Source organism: Thalassophryne amazonica, chromosome 15 (assembly GCF_902500255.1).
Source record: "Thalassophryne amazonica chromosome 15, fThaAma1.1, whole genome shotgun sequence".
Classification (NCBI taxonomy): domain Eukaryota; kingdom Metazoa; phylum Chordata; class Actinopteri; order Batrachoidiformes; family Batrachoididae; genus Thalassophryne; species Thalassophryne amazonica.
The window spans coordinates 73,909,954-73,927,643 of record NC_047117.1 but is presented as its reverse complement, the minus strand read 5'-3'; positions in this window follow the sequence as shown (position 1 = coordinate 73,927,643).

Sequence of the window (17,690 nt, the reverse complement as noted above, 5' to 3'; positions counted from 1 at the left end):
CACTTATCATTTTTGATAAGACGGGAGAATGACAGAAACCTGAAAAGCATTTTTTCTTTCATGAAGATTCAAACAATAAATATACAGTAACATAACTGTGAGTATATTTTGTATACAGTTGCATGCAAACGTTTGGGCACCCCTGATAATTTTCATGATTTTCCTTTATAAATCATTGGTTGTCTGGATCAGAAATTTCAGTTAAATATATCATATAGCAGACAAACACACTGATATTTAAGAAGTGAAATGACATTTCTAGTATTTACAGAAAGTGCATAATAATTATTTAAACAAAATTGGGCAGGTGCATACATTTGGGCACCCTTGTCATTTTATTGATTTGAATACATTTAGCACTAATTATTGGAACACAGATATGATTTGGTAAGCTCAATGACCCTTGACCTCCTTACACAGGTGAATCCAATCATGGGAAAGGGTATTTAAGGTGGCCATTTGCAAATGTTTCTCCTCTTTGCATCTCTTCTAATGAGTGGTAACATGGAAGCCTCTAAACAACTTTCAAATGACCTGAAAACAAAGATTGTTCAACATCATGGTTTAGGGGAAGGATACAAAAAGCTATCTCAGAGATTTCAGCTGTCAGTTTCCACTGTGAGGAACATAGTGAGGAAATGGAAGACCACAAGCACAGTACTAGTTAAGGCCTGAAGTGGCAAGCCAAGAAAAATTTCAGATAAGCTGAAGCAAAGGATGGTGAGAACAGTCATAGTCAACCCACAGACCTGCTCCAAAGACCTACAACATGATCTTGCTGCAGATAGTGTCTCTGTGCATCATCCAACTATACAGCACTTTGCACAAAAAGACTATAAGAGAGCACTAAGAGACTAAGCTCCCATTCAGACTAAGGTTGCCAAGCTGGATTCATTCCAAATCTTTCTGAATTTTTCTGAATCCGAATGGCACTATTTGGATTTAGGACAGATTATTAGCAGGATTCGCTGAGTTCTGAATACATATCTGGCTAGAATCCAGCTAGCTTGTTGATGTGCGGCTGCAATGGCGAGGATAGTAAACAACCATCTTCCTCTAAAGCACCTTCACTCTAAGAAATGAAACACAGGCGTTTTAAATGTAATTAATACTATTATTTTCAATATACTTGCAAGTGTTAAATTTAGGGATTTAAGTAAAAATGTTTCATTTGATTTAATTAATTTCAACTACAATATTGTTTTGCACTTAATTGACAATGTTATGTGGAAAAAGTTACCTTAACTTTATCAATTACATTCAACGTTTTATTTCTTAGAGTGTTCTCGCCAAGACAATCTGCTGGTTGCGTTCCCTTCCATGTGTCACAGGTACCCACGTTCTCACCTCCAGATCCACACACACACACCCCAGCTCTCATGTCCAGATCCACACGCACACACACAGACCCACCCACACACACACTCAAATACACTCCCGCACTCTCACATCCAGACACATCTGAGCCAGACTGAGTTTGGAAGCGTGTGCAGGATGAGGCGGATTTGAAAAACAGGTATCCAGCTAGAAAGCAATCCGGATCGAATCCGTATTGAACCAAATTGCCAAGCCCTGTCTGATCAAGGCCCAACACTCCTGTCTGTCACTGTGCACACATTCACCCAGCTCAAATCCACACACAGGTGCCATGTGTTGTGGGGCTTTGGTGTTATATCACTTGTAGGGAAATACTTGCCCTCAAGCAAAATCCTGAATTCCCAAAACATACAGAGGACCTGTACAGTAGCCAACAGGTCAGACTGTAATTGTGGACAGTAAGCCTGAATTTGTGAAACTGAATGTGAACATGTCTGAAAAATAGAGCACCATTTTCAGTGCTATTGTAATGTATGCATAAATTTTACTCGTCTGCAAATATGTGGACATGGGTTTGAATCCCACTCACTCTACCTGTCTGTGTCGTTGGATAAAACACTGAATCTGCATTGTCATCAACCAGTAACCTGCATCGGAGTGGTGTGCTGTCCAATGGGAGTCAAAGCCTCTCAAGCGCTTTGCGCTACAGAATCCGGAGATAAACACCAGCAACACCGAGCATCAGGGCCTATGTAGGATTCATGTCTAGGGTTACAAGACAAGAGACAGTCGTAGTTAAGTAAGATGTCAACTACGCAAGGAGATTACCAGCAATCCCCAAGTGGTTCTCAAGCCTTTCCAGTACTATACCATGATCCACCATGTCAAACACAGCACTGAGATCTAACAATAGCAGCACTGTAGTGGAGTCCCAAGTCCATTTCAAGGAGAAGGTCAGTCACCACTTTAGTAAGTGCTGTTTCTGTGGAATGGTGCATTCTAAAACCAGAGTGCAGTGGCTCAAAAAGATTATTCTCAGCAAGATGGTCCAGAAGCTGCTGTGAAATCACCTTTTCAAGGATTTTGGAGCAGAAGGATAGGTTTGATATCGGTCTAAATTTTATTTATTTATTTTTTTTTATTAGAACTTAGTGATTTTCTTGTCTGAAGGGAAGTCAAATTAAGGATCTCCTGGTCAGACGCACTCTACTCTGACCCAGACACCATCACCTTACCCAAATACAAGAATACTCAAAAGCAATTCAGCTTCTTCTTTTGTGTTGTTCTTGGCAACTGGCCTCTGAACAACACACTTGGATGAGTGTTGAAATGTTTTGAAGATGAGCAAAATGGATGGAGATGGAGGTGGTGTTGCACAACTGCTTCACCTCAGGAAGCTTTGGTGGCTGTTCCCATGTATGATCAGCTTGCACGCTTTGATGCTTTACGCACAAGTCCATTTCCTCACCAGAAAACGTCTCACTTCTAATGTGAAAGTTTCTCACAAACACCACTCTTCAAGTAAATGACAAATGAATGGTTCATGTTAGGGCCAAACCACAACCATGATTAATTAAGATTCTAAATGCAACGTCTTTGCAAACTACACCTTACTTTGAGCTTAGATTGTGAAAAGTATAAATAGCAAAGTACATGCCCCAAATATACTTGCATTTTGGTTTTAGATTATGCCCGATAGATCCTCAAGATATAGCCCCAAGAGATCCCCTGTTGGATTTAGTGGTACGAGAAAACGTTTTGTACATTTGGCCTTATCACTAAGCAGATATTTTATTTTCTGATCAATAAATGAACCTGTTTCATTTTTAGCATGAGGCCTCATTTGATAATATGCAATCAATTAATTCAAGGAAATCTGTCTGGTTCAGTGAATTGTAAAATATCTAAAGGTTGTCGTATTACCTCCTTATCCAGGAAGGACGGACACCATGTGATCACTTCTGTCTGCTTGTGTACAAGATATCTCAAAATGCAGGGTGACCAATTTTGACAACTGTTCCTGCCGATGAGGAAAAGTTGTTAAAAAAAATTATGTTTGTGATCTGGATCTGCCTCAAAACTCTTCCTTTTCTCTTTTGCCAGTTAGTTTTTCATTAGCATAAAAGCACACACACATAGGTTGAATAAGATTGTCATTTTTATTACAATGAAACTGTTGAAGTTATGAAACACAGAGTTTGACTTTAATATTCTGAGTGTTGAAGCCTGTAGTTTTAAAACGATGCTCAGTTGTGTTGGACAGACAAGATTAATGATGTGAAGGAAGAAGCAAAGAGATGTGAGAGCTGCTGAATGACTTTGGCTTAATTGTAATTCTCCATTTGTGAGCATATACGCCATCATGGACACATCATCAGCCACACCGACACACGCCATGTTCACGCAAACACACACACACACACACACACACACACACACACACACACACACACACACACACACACACACACACACACACACACACACACACACACACACACAAACATTCATGTGTGTGCAATACAGTACAAACAAACTACACACACTCTAATAAAAGGACACAGAACACAAGCACATAGTGCATTCATTTCCCTTTTATTCAGCACTCTCACACACACACACACACACACACACACACACACACACACACACACACACACACACACACACACACACACACACACACACACACACACACACACACACTCTCCTCCCCCTCTATCTCTGTCAGACATACACACACACAGTTACACAACACACACACACACATTCCCTCCTACGCACACATCTCCCTAGCACACCCCTCCCCCACCTCTCTCTCTCTCTCTCTCTCTCTCACACACACACACACACACACACACACACACACACACACACACACACACACACACACACACACACACACACACACACACACACACACATTCCTTCTCTTGCTCTGCAGCTCATGTACACACATATGCACAAACATACACACACACAAGCTGTGCACAACCATACTCACGTGTGCACATGCGTGCGTGTGCACACTGTCTCCTGCTTACTTTCTCCTCCTCTCTTTCCTGCCCTCTCTCCCCTTCTTTTTTCATCACTCTCTCTCGCACACATACGCCCACATGCACACAAATGCACAAGCACACACAAGCAGGCAGGTAGGCAGGCAGACACACACACACACACACACACACTTATACATAAACATATATAAATAATCTCTTTTAAAGTTGCACCCCACCCGTTTTGTCTTTTCTTAGCTGAATGCACAACACACACACACACACACACACACACACACACACACACACACACACACACACACACACACACACACACACACACACACACACACACACACACACACACACACACAACTAATTTTCCAAATGTCAAATAACAGCATTCTTTGTTAACATATTTTTCTGGTCTTCACACTCTTTCACACGTATCAACATTTGACAGCCAGTCTTTTTGGGTGACAGACCTGCATTCAAATCAGTAGTTAGACCAGCACTCATCAATGCACATACATCTGCCAAAGTGCAACAGGCACTTTAGCCATATTAACACTGAGGCATATTCCAACCGGCCGCCCTCTCACCGGTAACCACACATCTCAGTGAATCTGTGTAAAATTAGTCACAATGCAGTAGGCGCAAATACATCAAACCACAGAGGAGGTTAAAATTGAGTGATCCCTTATGAAATAAAAGGATGAAAAGATATATTGTGGATAAAAGTATGTAAAAGTCATGACTTTGATGTTATTGTGCCATCATATTTGTCAGTTTGTTCCCCTACTTCTCCAAGGTACGGTGCATCCAGAAAGTATTCAAAGTGTTTCACTTTTTACACATTTTGCTGTATTACAGCTTTATTGCAAAATGGATGAAATAATTGTTTCCTCAAAATTCTACACACAATACCCCATAATGACAATGTGAAAAAAGTTTACTTTTTTGAGACTTTTGCAAATTTATGTTTGGAGGAAAGCAGGCATCCCTACAGTGAAGCATGGTCGTGGCAGCATGATGCTGTGGGGATGTTTTTCAGTGGCAGGAACTGGGAGACTAGTCAGGATTGAGGGAAAGATTAATGCAGCAATGTACAGAGACATCCTGGATGAAAACCTGCTACCTTAACTTTATCTATTAAACTCAACGTTTTATTTCTTAGAGTGTGTGTACCAAGCTTGTGGCATCATATTCCAGAAGACTTAAGGCTGTAATTGCTGCCAAAGGTTCATCAACAAAGTATTGAGCGAAGGGTATGAATACATATGTATGTGTGATTTCTTAGTTTTTGTATTTTTATTAAATTTGCAAAAATTTCAATAATAACTTTTTTCAGGTTGTCATTATGGGGTGTTGTGAGTGCAATTTTGAGGGGAAAAAAAAGAACTTCATCCATTTTGGCTGTAACATAAAATGTGTAAAAAGTGAAGTGTTGTGAGTACTTTCAGAATGCACTGTATATGGAGATGGTATTATGGAATTACCAATGCAGGTCAACTTTGCCAAACAGCAAACATTGGGGTCAAAAGCCATTGGATCAAAGGTTAAGATTTAATTTTTTTCACTCCAATTAGCACCAAACGTGGCACACATTTGAAGATCATGTTATGGAATTGTCCAAGCAAGTTCACATTTGACAAAGGACAATCATTGCGAACAAGATCATTAGGATCAAAGGTCCAATTTATATGTTTTGTTCCAATTTGTACCAATTATCAAACTTGGTATGTCAGTGAATTGTGTCCCTGAAATTGCCCTTGTAGAATTAATTTGGGCAAAGGTAACTTAAGAAGATGAAAGTCCTATACAGGCTCTAAGGCCCATTGGTGCTGGTGCTTATCTTGGGATTCCATTGTGTCAAGTCCCACCTAAATTAAGCACACACTTGGTGGATTCCAAAATTACCCAGATAAGGCCAGCCAGATGTCAATCAACTGGGTGAAGGCCAAATTCATTGGCATGAAATGTCAGATTGCCGTAATCATTAGGGTAGTATCTCACTGGGCTGCGACAGCTAGTCAAAGGCATTTGCACGGGAAATCGCACATTTTCGCACGACGTTTATGGGAGTTTGCCATGTCTTTGCCTGAGTTGCAGGGCATTACCCGTGTCTTTTGATTTTTGAATGGTTCAAAAAAATTTGCATGACAGTGTTACTTGCCAAATAGTTACTTGAGCGTCACAAACTCTGTGAGTTCAATAGCCTCTGCTGCCGGTCTGACAGCGTGCTGAACGTCACCAGTGCAGGGGATGACGACTACGCCAGTACTCTGGCTTTATTGAGGGCTACATTGAATATACATTTTATGTGTTATTGTGTTATCCTCTGCAATTTTATATACTGTATTGTCAAGACACCGCGGGCTGTCCACTGTTTCTTCCCTGTGAAGTCATGCTAGGCTTTTTTAAATTATTATTTATTTATTTTTCTTCTGTGACTATAGTCAGGGAAATTTTCACAGCTTCTTTACACATAGTAGCAAAAGCAGCCCACAGCCATCCAGAGCACTTTGTGCACAAACGCGTCATCATTTCAGCTGCGCGAATGGCGCTCGACATCCGTGAGAGTGCCACACAGCATCCGAGCGGCACTCAGGTGCTATTTATGAGGACTATGTTAGATAATATCTGTGCTAATTCTTTGTTTTATGTTATCTATTAAGTATTTGTGTTATTTGTTTAGAAGTTCTGATAAATATGTTAAGTTTTACTCTATCATCTGTCCAAGTTTCAGATACAGGGAGAGCTCCCCTGTTGGTGAGAGCCAGTAACATTAGAAATGTGAGACTAAACCACACCTATGTTAACGCCCACAAGGTATAAAAAGTGTTGTATGACTCATTTTAGGGGCCTTTCACAAGATGGACACTGTCTGTGAGGGTCCCAGGCCTGGTTTCTAACGTGACCTTGTATAAATTCAAAATGAGGAATACAACGGTTTGGTAAGGGGCAGAATTTTACATAAAAAGAGCCAGGTAGAAATAACAATTGGTGCCAAAAACCGGGATGTAATCTGTTCCCGATGAATGGCGACGGTCCATGTGAACTTTTTACAACCAACAGAAAAGGCGCCTTTCTTAGGTAAGCAGGAAAATAGCTAAAATAACTTATGAGACTCATAGTATGATTTTAAAATTATTATTGGGGATGCTTAGGACCTTGTTAGTACGTATCCTGGGACACCAATATAGTGGATGGAATTTCAGGGGGATTATACCACCAAGATAGTGAAGGTTTGTGCTGATTAAATTGGTACTGAGGGGGACATACATTAAGATATATAATACCCTTCCAGAAGATTGGCATGGAATATCCACCATCATTTCTTTATTGCTCTATTAATATTATGGGAAGGGACTTAATTCAGTATTTTAGGGATTATAGAGTAAGAAGGAGGCCTGTCAGTATTTCACATATAATAGTTGGAATATATCCCAGTTCAGTACTTAGGGGGTGCCTGACCAATCTAAATTGGTGGTTCTAAATTGCAAAAAGGTGGTTGGAATCAGTTATGTTTATTTCAATGTGCAAAGACGGATTATCTGACCAGAGACATTGTGACTGGACTATATGAATAATTCTTAGCCATTTTATGGATGGCTCATATATTTTAGTAAGAAAAAATTAAATATTTCATATATTTGGTTAAGAGTGTTATAAATTACTTCCAAAAAATATTGTATCTGACAGCCCTGTAACCAGAGCCCTGACGGGACTAAAGACGTGCTGAGGGATTGGCTATGAATTTGGTATCAATCTAATAGTTGAGTGAGTTGGTAGAATATTTTGGCAGATGGTTGGGCTGGTACCTTCATATTATTACATTCAAATTGACTTGACTTTAGCAGTACCTGTACTGGTCCTCTGTATAAGACATTTGGTTTTTTTTTTTAAATGTATCACCACTGCCTGAGACCAAATTAGGGGTATCTTTCCCCTATCAAATGTTACAGCACTCTTAACAAAGCGATACCCATAAGTTCCCCTTCTGAAGAAGACCCTGGAAGAGGACGAGAAAGAAGACTGATGTGTTTCTACTGCCTGATTAAAATGTTGTGATGCTATAAGTGTTAACACATATAGGCCATAGTTCTTTTTGGAGATGTCTTTTTCAATTTTGATTCACTGATACGGTGACTAGATTTTTATATGATACACTGGGCGATGATGAGTCCTGTATACATCATTTGTGCTATTGATATAGGTATTGCAGTGCCTATAATTTGATTTGTCCATACATGGAGAGACTGGCTTATTTTTTTGCTATATAATATGTTGGGACTGACCAAGGAAAATGTTAAGAGCAACTGATGACCACTCCATCAACGTGGATGTCCGGAATATTTGTGTTTTATTATGGATGTGTGGATAATTTTATGATGAACACTAGGAGTGAGCTCCCTATTCTCATTGTTATTGTCTTTATAACTTTTGTATCTGATCTTTTCCATATTTCATTTGATATGGGAATACAGTAATCATTTGTTGGTTGAGTGCAGAATTATCTAACAGATTAATCTTTGGGAACTGATGGGGAGATAATTCAATTCACATTCAATGGTCTTAGAAAATTTAAAGGTTAATGACAATTTGAACGTGACGCCTTGAATGGTAGTTCCCTCTCACACCTTGCTGCCCCTGCCTTGATGGCATGTTGTGTCAGGAGCGTATGGAAGGCGGGATGGCTTATGACGTGTAAGATCCTACCTCAAAACCCGGGACGACCTAACAGGCACCGTCACGATTACGTCAATGTCTCAGAGAGACCCTGACTTATTACATGGGCACTGTGAAGGAGCATCAGGATGGGGTCAATTTATGGCCGCCTATGTGCCTACATGTTTGGCAGAAATTGATTTGACTGGAATATCGGATCATACATGGGAATTGAATTATGCCAAAATGGTCTTTATTGTTGACATGATAGATTCATGTCAAGAGGGGGAGTTGTTAGATAATATCTGTGCTAATTCTTTGTTTTATGTTATCTATTAAGTATTTGTGTTATTTGTTTGGAAGTTCTGAGAAATATGTTAAGTTTTACTCTATCATCTGTCCAAGTTTCAGATACAGGGAGAGCTCCCCTGCTGGTGAGAGCCAGTAACATTAAATCAAATCAAATCAATTTTATTTATATAGTGCCAAATCACAACAAACAGTTGCCCCAAGGTGCTTTATATTGTAAGGCAAGGCCATACAATAATTACGGAAAAACCCCAACTGTCAAAACGACCCCCTGTGAGCAAGCACTTGGCGACAGTGGGAAGGAAAAACTCCCTTTTAACAGGAAGAAACCTCCAGCAGAACCAGGCTCAGGGAGGGGCAGTCTTCTGCTGGGACTGGTTGGGGCTGAGGGAGAGAACCAGGAAAAAGACATGCTGTGGAGGGGAGCAGAGATCAATCACTAATGATTAAATGCAGAGTGGTGCATACAGAGCAAAAAGAGAAAGAAACACTCAGTGCATCATGGGAACCCCCCAGCAGTCTAAGTCTATAGCAGCATAACTAAGGGATGGTTCAGGGTCACCTGATCCAGCCCTAACTATAAGCTTTAGCAAAAAGGAAAGTTTTAAGCCTAATCTTAAAAGTAGAGAGGGTGTCTGTCTCTCTGATCTTAATTGGGAGCTGGTTCCACAGGAGAGGAGCCTGAAAGCTGAAGGCTCTGCCTCCCATTCTACTCTTACAAACCCTAGGAACTACAAGTAAGCCTGCAGTCTGAGAGCGAAGCGCTCTATTGGGGTGATATGGTACTATGAGGTCCCTAAGATAAGATGGGACCTGATTATTCAAAACCTTATAAGTAAGAAGAAGAATTTTAAATTCTATTCTAGAATTAACAGGAAGCCAATGAAGACAGGCCAATATGGGTGAGATATGCTCTCTCCTTCTAGTCCCTGTCAGTACTCTAGCTGCAGCATTTTGAATTAACTGAAGGCTTTTCAGGGAACTTTTAGGACAACCTGATAATAATGAATTACAGTAGTCCAGCCTAGAGGAAATAAATGCATGAATTAGTTTTTCAGCATCACTCTGAGACAAGACCTTTCTAATTTTAGAGATATTGCGCAAATGCAAAAAAGCAGTCCTACATATTTGTTTAATATGCGCATTGAATGACATATCCTGATCAAAAATGACTCCAAGTTTTCTCACAGTATTACTAGAAGTCAGGGTAATGCCATCCAGAGTAAGGATCTGGTTAGACACCATGTTTCTAAGATTTGTGGGGCCAAGTACAATAACTTCAGTTTTATCTGAGTTTAAAAGCAGGAAATTAGAGGTCATCCATGTCTTTATGTCTGTAAGACAATCCTGCAGTTTAGCTAATTGGTGTGTGTCCTCTGGCTTCATGGATAGATAAAGCTGGGTATCATCTGTGTAACAATAAAAAATTAAGCAATGCTGTCTAATAATACTGCCTAAGGGAAACATGTATAAAGTGAATAAAATTGGTCCTAGCACAGAACCTTGTGGAACTCCATAATTAACCTTAGTCTGTGAAGAAGATTCCCCATTTCAGTGGTGTCAAAAGTACACACATTTGTTACTTAAGTAGAAGTACAGATACTGCAGTTTAAAAACACTCTGGTAAAAGTTGAAGTATCAACTTGACCTCTTTACTCAAGTAAAAGTGAAAAAGTATGTGCTCCAAAACCTACTTAAAGTATAAAAGTATAAAGTAACCTTAAAAAAAAAAAAAAAAAGTAGATGCCACTATATGAATTGAAAGCTTAATTTAAAAACTGATTCATTCTACATGTGGCCCAAGACCCAAAACTACCCCCCAACACCACCTGCACGAAAATGTTTCAATTCTAGAAGCTGTGAAATGCAATATGGGACTATTCCAGACGATAAACTGGAGTGAGTGCTGCAGCATCCATTTAGTGAGAAAAAAAACCAACAACTTTCCTTATTCAAATTCATTCCAGTAGTATTCTGCTCTTACTAGGATGCAGCAGTTTTCTAGTTTGGCAGATAGTTCTGGAGGAAATCACTGAAGAAATTAACACATTGAAAATATGGTTTGACCGAAACAAACTGTCATTAAACTTAAATAAAACAGGGATGAAATGGAGGTGTAAGAGTCACTAGTGTTCACAGGAAACATTTATTTCTGTATTTATTTATGTATGTTCATTGTTAGTTGCTTTTATATTTTATTTTCTGTTGTGTTTCTATTCAGGTTCTTTTTGTCTCTTTCTCTGAAATTGTATATAATAATCATTAGATTATTAACATATAAACAAAAATAAATTTAAGAAATATTACAATTTGAAAACAAATGCACCCGAACGTGAAGACAGCTGGAACTGCTTCATGCTAACTTTTAACATTGAAAATGCCATAGACATGCTAACGCGTTAGCGTCGCTCCCGTTTTTAAGTTATAAAATACATCTATCAACTGTTTCAGAAGACCATAACAGGTCGGTTTAACATAGAAAAGATAAGTAATACTCACAGAAGTATGCTCTTTAGGGTTTTAGTGGGGGAAAATTAAGCGAAAGAAAGAAAGAATAAATGAAACAATAGGTCGAAGCATTGCTTCAATCTGCGAAACAATGCTTCGATTGGTTCAAAATCCATTCCTTTATCTTCATTGATCCATGTTTCTGATATAGCAATTATGTTAAATATTTTTTTTAATTTACTTCAATATTCTTTAATGTTGTTAAAGTTTGCATACAGACTTCTGCTGTTGAAATGGATTATTGATAATTTGTTATCCGTTTTAATGATCCGATTACACTGTTCATCTGTATAATAGCAACAACTGTCATTGATATTTGAGAAGAAATTATTGTCCGGGTCTGTATCGTGCTCCAAGTCCAGTACATTGTGGTCTGTGTATTTAAATGTTCTCAGTTCTAGTTTTCCATGATCAGCAATCCTGTGAGTTATATCCTTCTTGTCTCCAGATGTAGATGATGTAGTAGATGAATAGGTTCCTCTGGTCTGTGTCATGGTGTTGTGATGTGTTTGTGTCCTCATACCTTATTGATCGTATTTGTCCAGTTCCTTGATGTTCCTGATTACCATAACCTTCCCTTGTTCTGGTGTTCCGTTCAGTTTGATGAATGTTTTGTAGTTGGATGTCCATGTCTGTTGAATTTTTCCCTGCTTTTTTAAGAGACGAGCTTTCCTGGCGATGTCTGTGTTTCTTTTGGTCAGATGTTCATTGATGAATACGTTTGTTCCTTTGAGTTTCCGTCCGTTTTAACAATGCCATTTTATGTTTTCTGTTGACAAACCTCATTATAACAGCTCACTTGTCTCCATCCTCTCTCCTGGGCAGGGGGTGGCACGCTTCAATGTTATTACAGTCCATTTGAATACCTTTAGATTGCAGGAAGTCAGCCACCTGTTGTTCCACTGAGCTGGCCTCCTGCTCACTGGCCTCCCCTCCGCTGTCTTCTGACACCGCCCGTGTGTAGGATCGAGGTTTAATATGAATTCCTGTAATAATAACATCGTTCATCCTTGTGTACAGTTCCAACTCCGCAACACTGTTCTCCAGGTGCACCAGACGCCGGTCTTTCTCAGTATTCTGGATCCGGAGAGCCTTCACTTCTTCCACCAGCTCCATAATGGATTTCTGCTATATTTTAACAACAGAGATTTCCTCAGACAAAAAGTCCAGGGACTTCTTGATATCATCTCCCTCCTCCGCCGTCAGTGCCTTCTTCGGACCCATGGTCAGATAAATCCGCGCTGGCACCTCGGTAAAGCCGCGCCGGTGGATGTGCGCTGGCACCTCGGGCCTCGGTGAAGCCGCGCCGGTGGTACTGCGCTGGCGCCTCGGGCTTCAGGTGGAGCCGCGCCGGTGGATGTGCGCTGACACCTCAGCAGCGCACATCCACTGGCGCTGAAGCCAAGAGTAACAAGGCTGTTTGTTTTAAAAATGTAAGGAATAGAAAGTAGAGATACTTGTGTGAAAATGTAATGAGTAGAAGTCAGAAGTAGGCAGAAAAATAAGTAATGGAGTAAAGTATAGATACCTAAAAAGTGTACTTAAGTACAGTAATGAAGTATTTGTACTTCGTTACTTGACACCTCTGCCCCATTTACATGAACAAATTGTAATCTATTAGATAAATATGATTCAAACCACCACAGCGCAGTGCCTTTAATACCTATGGCATGCTGTAATCTCTGTAATAAAATTTTATGGTCAACAGTATCAAAAGCAGCACTGAGGTCTAACAGAACAAGCACAGAGATGAGTCCACTGTCTGAGGCCATAAGAAGATCATTTGTAACCTTCACTAATGCTGTTTCTGTACTATGATGAATTCTAAAACCTGACTGAAACTCTTCAAATAGACCATTCCTCTGCAGATGATCAGTTAGCTGTTTTACAACTACCCTTTCAAGAATTTTTGAGAGAAAAGGAAGGTTGGAGATTGGCCTATAATTAGCTAAGATAGCAGGGTCAAGTGATGGCTTTTTAAGTAATGGTTTAATTACTGCCACCTTAAAAGCCTGTGGTACATAGCCAACTAATAAAGATAGATTGATCATATTTAAGATCGAAGCTTAAATTAATGGTAGGGCTTCCTTGAGCAGCCTGGTAGGAATGGGGTCTAATAGACATGTTGGTGGTTTGGAGGAAGTAACTAATGAAAATAACTCAGACAGAACAATTGGAGAGAAAGAGTCTAACCAAATACCAGCATTACTGAAAGCAACCAAAGATAACGATATGTCTTTGGGATGGTTATGAGTAATTTTTCTCTAATAGTTAAAATTTTATTAACAAAGAAAGTCATGAAGTCATTACTAGTTAAAGTTAAAGGAATACTCGGCTCAATAGAGCTCTGACTCTTTGTCAGCCTGGCTACAGTGCTGAAAAGAAACCTGGGGTTGTTCTTATTTTCTTCAATTAGTGATGAGTAGTAAGATGTCCTAGCTTTACGGAGGGCTTTTTATAAAGCAACAGACTCTTTTTCCAGGCTAAGTGAAGATCTTCTAAATTAGTGAGACACCATTTCCTCTCCAACTTACGGGTTATCTGCTTTAAGCTGCGAGTTTGTGAGTTATACCACGGAGTCAGGCACGTCTGATTTAAGGCTCTGTTTTTCAGAGGAGCTACATCATCCAAAGTTGTCTTCAATGAGGATGTAAAACTATTGACGAGATACTCTATCTCACTCACAGAGTTTAGGTAGCTACTCTGCACTGTGTTGGTATATGGCATTAGAGAACATAAAGAAGGAATCATATCCTTAAACCTAGTTACAGCGCTTTCTGAAAGACTTCTAGTATAATGAAACTTATTCCCCACTGCTGGGTAGTCCATCAGAGTAAATGTAAATGTTATTAAGAAATGATCAGACAGAAGGGAGTTTTCAGGGAATACTGTTAAGTCTTCAATTTCCATACCATAAGTCAGAACAAGATCTAAGATATGATTAAAGTGGTGGGTGGACTCATTTACATTTTGAGCAAAGCCAATTGAGTCTAATAATAGATTAAATGCAGTGTTGAGGCTGTCATTCTCAGCATCTGTGTAGATGTTAAAATTGCCCACTATAATTATCTTATCTGAGCTAAGCACTAAGTCAGACAAAAAGTCTGAAAATTCACAGAGAAACTCACAGTAACGACCAGGTGGATGATAGATAATAACAAATAAAACTGTTTTTTGGGACTTCCAATTTGGATGGACAAGACTAAGAGTCAAGCTTTCAAATGAATTAAAGCTCTGTCTGGGTTTTGTGTTGTGTGGGCCGCCAGAAGAGGAGGTACTGCTGGCCCACCACCAGAGGGCGCCCTGCCTGAAGTGCGGGCTTCAGGCACGAGAGGGCGCTGCCGCCTCACAGGAACAGCCGAGGTGACAGCTGTCACTCATCAACTATGACAGCTGTCACCGATCATCTGCACTTCACCCCAGATAAAAGCAGGATGACACCTCCACCACGTCGCCGAGATATCGTTCTTCTAAGGAGGTAATATTCTCAGTCATAAACTAAACTGTATCTTAGTCTGAACTCTTTTTGCAGCCTCTTTCCTGTGGAGCCTTGTCCGCTGATTGGTGGTTTGTCAGAGTGCCGACGTCTTCGCCTCTCACTCTTTCCAGATAAGTGCTGAAACAGGAGCTGCACGAGTATGTGATTTGAGGTGGAGGTGGAATTCCCACCGTTGTTGTTACTGGGTGTACACACACCCACACTTGACTGTCTTTGCTCTTCGCCAGCAGTACCAGATCCGACACGCGGAGACGGTGGCCACCTGGGGGATTCGGGACCTGGCGGCTCCAGTATCCTTCGGGTTCGGTGGCGGAGGAAATCGTGTGGTTCCGGTTCTTCTTTAGACGGACGTCTCCTATCGTCGAGCCTGCCCACACGACACCTTTATCCATTGACTTTGTATCATTCTATAATCTGCTGTGTATGGTTGTGGCATTCACAACAGTAAAGTGTTCAAATTTGACTCCTTCTATTGTCCGTTCATTTGCGCCCCCTGTTGTGGGTCCGTGTCACTACACTTTCACAACATTTTGGATTAATTAAGCAGCTGGAATGGAAGATTGCTGCTAATCCTCCGCCTCGGCCCGTGCTACGAGCGTTCTGGCAGTTAGTGTGACTCGGGGGTGTTGACTCATTTAAACTAACATATTCATCCTGCTGTAACCAGGTTTCTGTAAGGCAGAATAAATCAATATGTTGATCAATTATTATATCATTTACTAATAGGGACTTAGAAGAGAGAGACCTAATGTTTAATAGACCACATTTAACTGTTTTAGTCTGTGGTGCAGTTGAAGGTGCTATATTATTTTTTCTTTTTGAATTTTTATGCTTAAATAGATTTTTACTGGTTATTGGTGGTCTGGGAGCAGGCACCGTCTCTACAGGGATGGGGTAATGAGGGGATGGCAGGGGGAGAGAAGCTGCAGAGAGGTGTGTAAGACTACAACTCTGCTTCCTGGTCCCAACCCTGGATAGTCACGGTTTGGAGGATTTAAGAAAATTGTCCAGATTTCTAGAAATGAGAGCTGCTCCATCCAAAGTGGGATGGATGCTGTCTCTCCTAACAAGACCAGGTTTTCCCCAGAAGCTTTGCCAATTATCTATGAAGCCTACCTCATTTTTTGGACACCACTCAGACAGCCAGCAATTCAAGGAGAACATGCGGCTAAACATGTCACTCCCGGTCCGAATTGGGGAGGGGCCCAGAGAAAACTAGAGTCCGACATTGTTTTTGCAAAGTTACACACCGATTCAGTGTTAATTTTAGCGACCTCCGATTGGCGTAACCGTGTGTCATTACTGCCGACGTGAACAACAATCTTACCAAATTTACGCTTAGCCTTAGCCAACAGTTTCAAATTTCCTTCATTGTCGCCTGCTCTGCCCCCCGGAAGACAATTGACTATGGTTGCTGGTGTCGCTAACTTCACATTTCTCAAAACAGAGTCGCCAATAACCAGAGTTTGATCCTCGGCGGGTGTGTTGCTGAGTGGGGAAAAACGGTTAGAAATGTGAACAGGTTGGCGGTGTACACGGGGCTTCTGTTTAGGGCTACGCTTCCTCCTCACAGTCACCCAGTCGGCCTGCTTTCCCAGCTGCTCGGGATCTGCTGGAAGGGAACTAACGGCGGCTAAGCTACCTTGGTCCGCACCGACTACAGGGACCTGGCTAGCTGTAGAATTTTCCACGGTGCGGAGCCGAGTCTCCAATTCGACCAGCCTGGCCTCCAAAGCTACGAATAAGCTACACTTATTACAAGTACCATTACTGCTAAAGGAGGCCGAGGAATAACTAAACATTTCACACCCAGAGCAGAAAAGTGCGGGAGAGACAGGAGAAGCCGCCATGCTAAATCGGCTAAGAGCTAGTAGCTGCGCTAAGCTAGCGGATTCCTAGAAACACACAAAGTAAATAATGTGTAAATAATTTAGAGGTGATTCAGCAGAGGGAGTGCTTTAGTTAAGGCACGTGAAGATTACACTGTGAAACAAATCGTTATCTAGATCAATCTAACTGCGCAGATTAAACAGCTAACAGATACAGCAAAACACCGCTGTGCTCCGGAACAGGAAGTGATACAATACCGCAGTGAGAGCCAACCACCAGTAGAGGCAAGCCCATTATAACATAGGTGTCTCACATTAGAAATGTGAGACACCTATGGTAACACCCACAAGGTATAAAAAGTGTTGTATGACTCATTTTAGGGGCCTTTCACATGATGGACACTGTCTGTGTGGGTCCCAGGCCTGGTTTCTAACGTGACCTTGAATAAACTCAAAATGAGGAATACAATGGTTTGATTTTTGGTAAGGGGCAGTATTTTACATAAAAAGAACCAGGTAGAAATAACAACTATTTGTGACTTTTGGGCCCATTTTTGACAC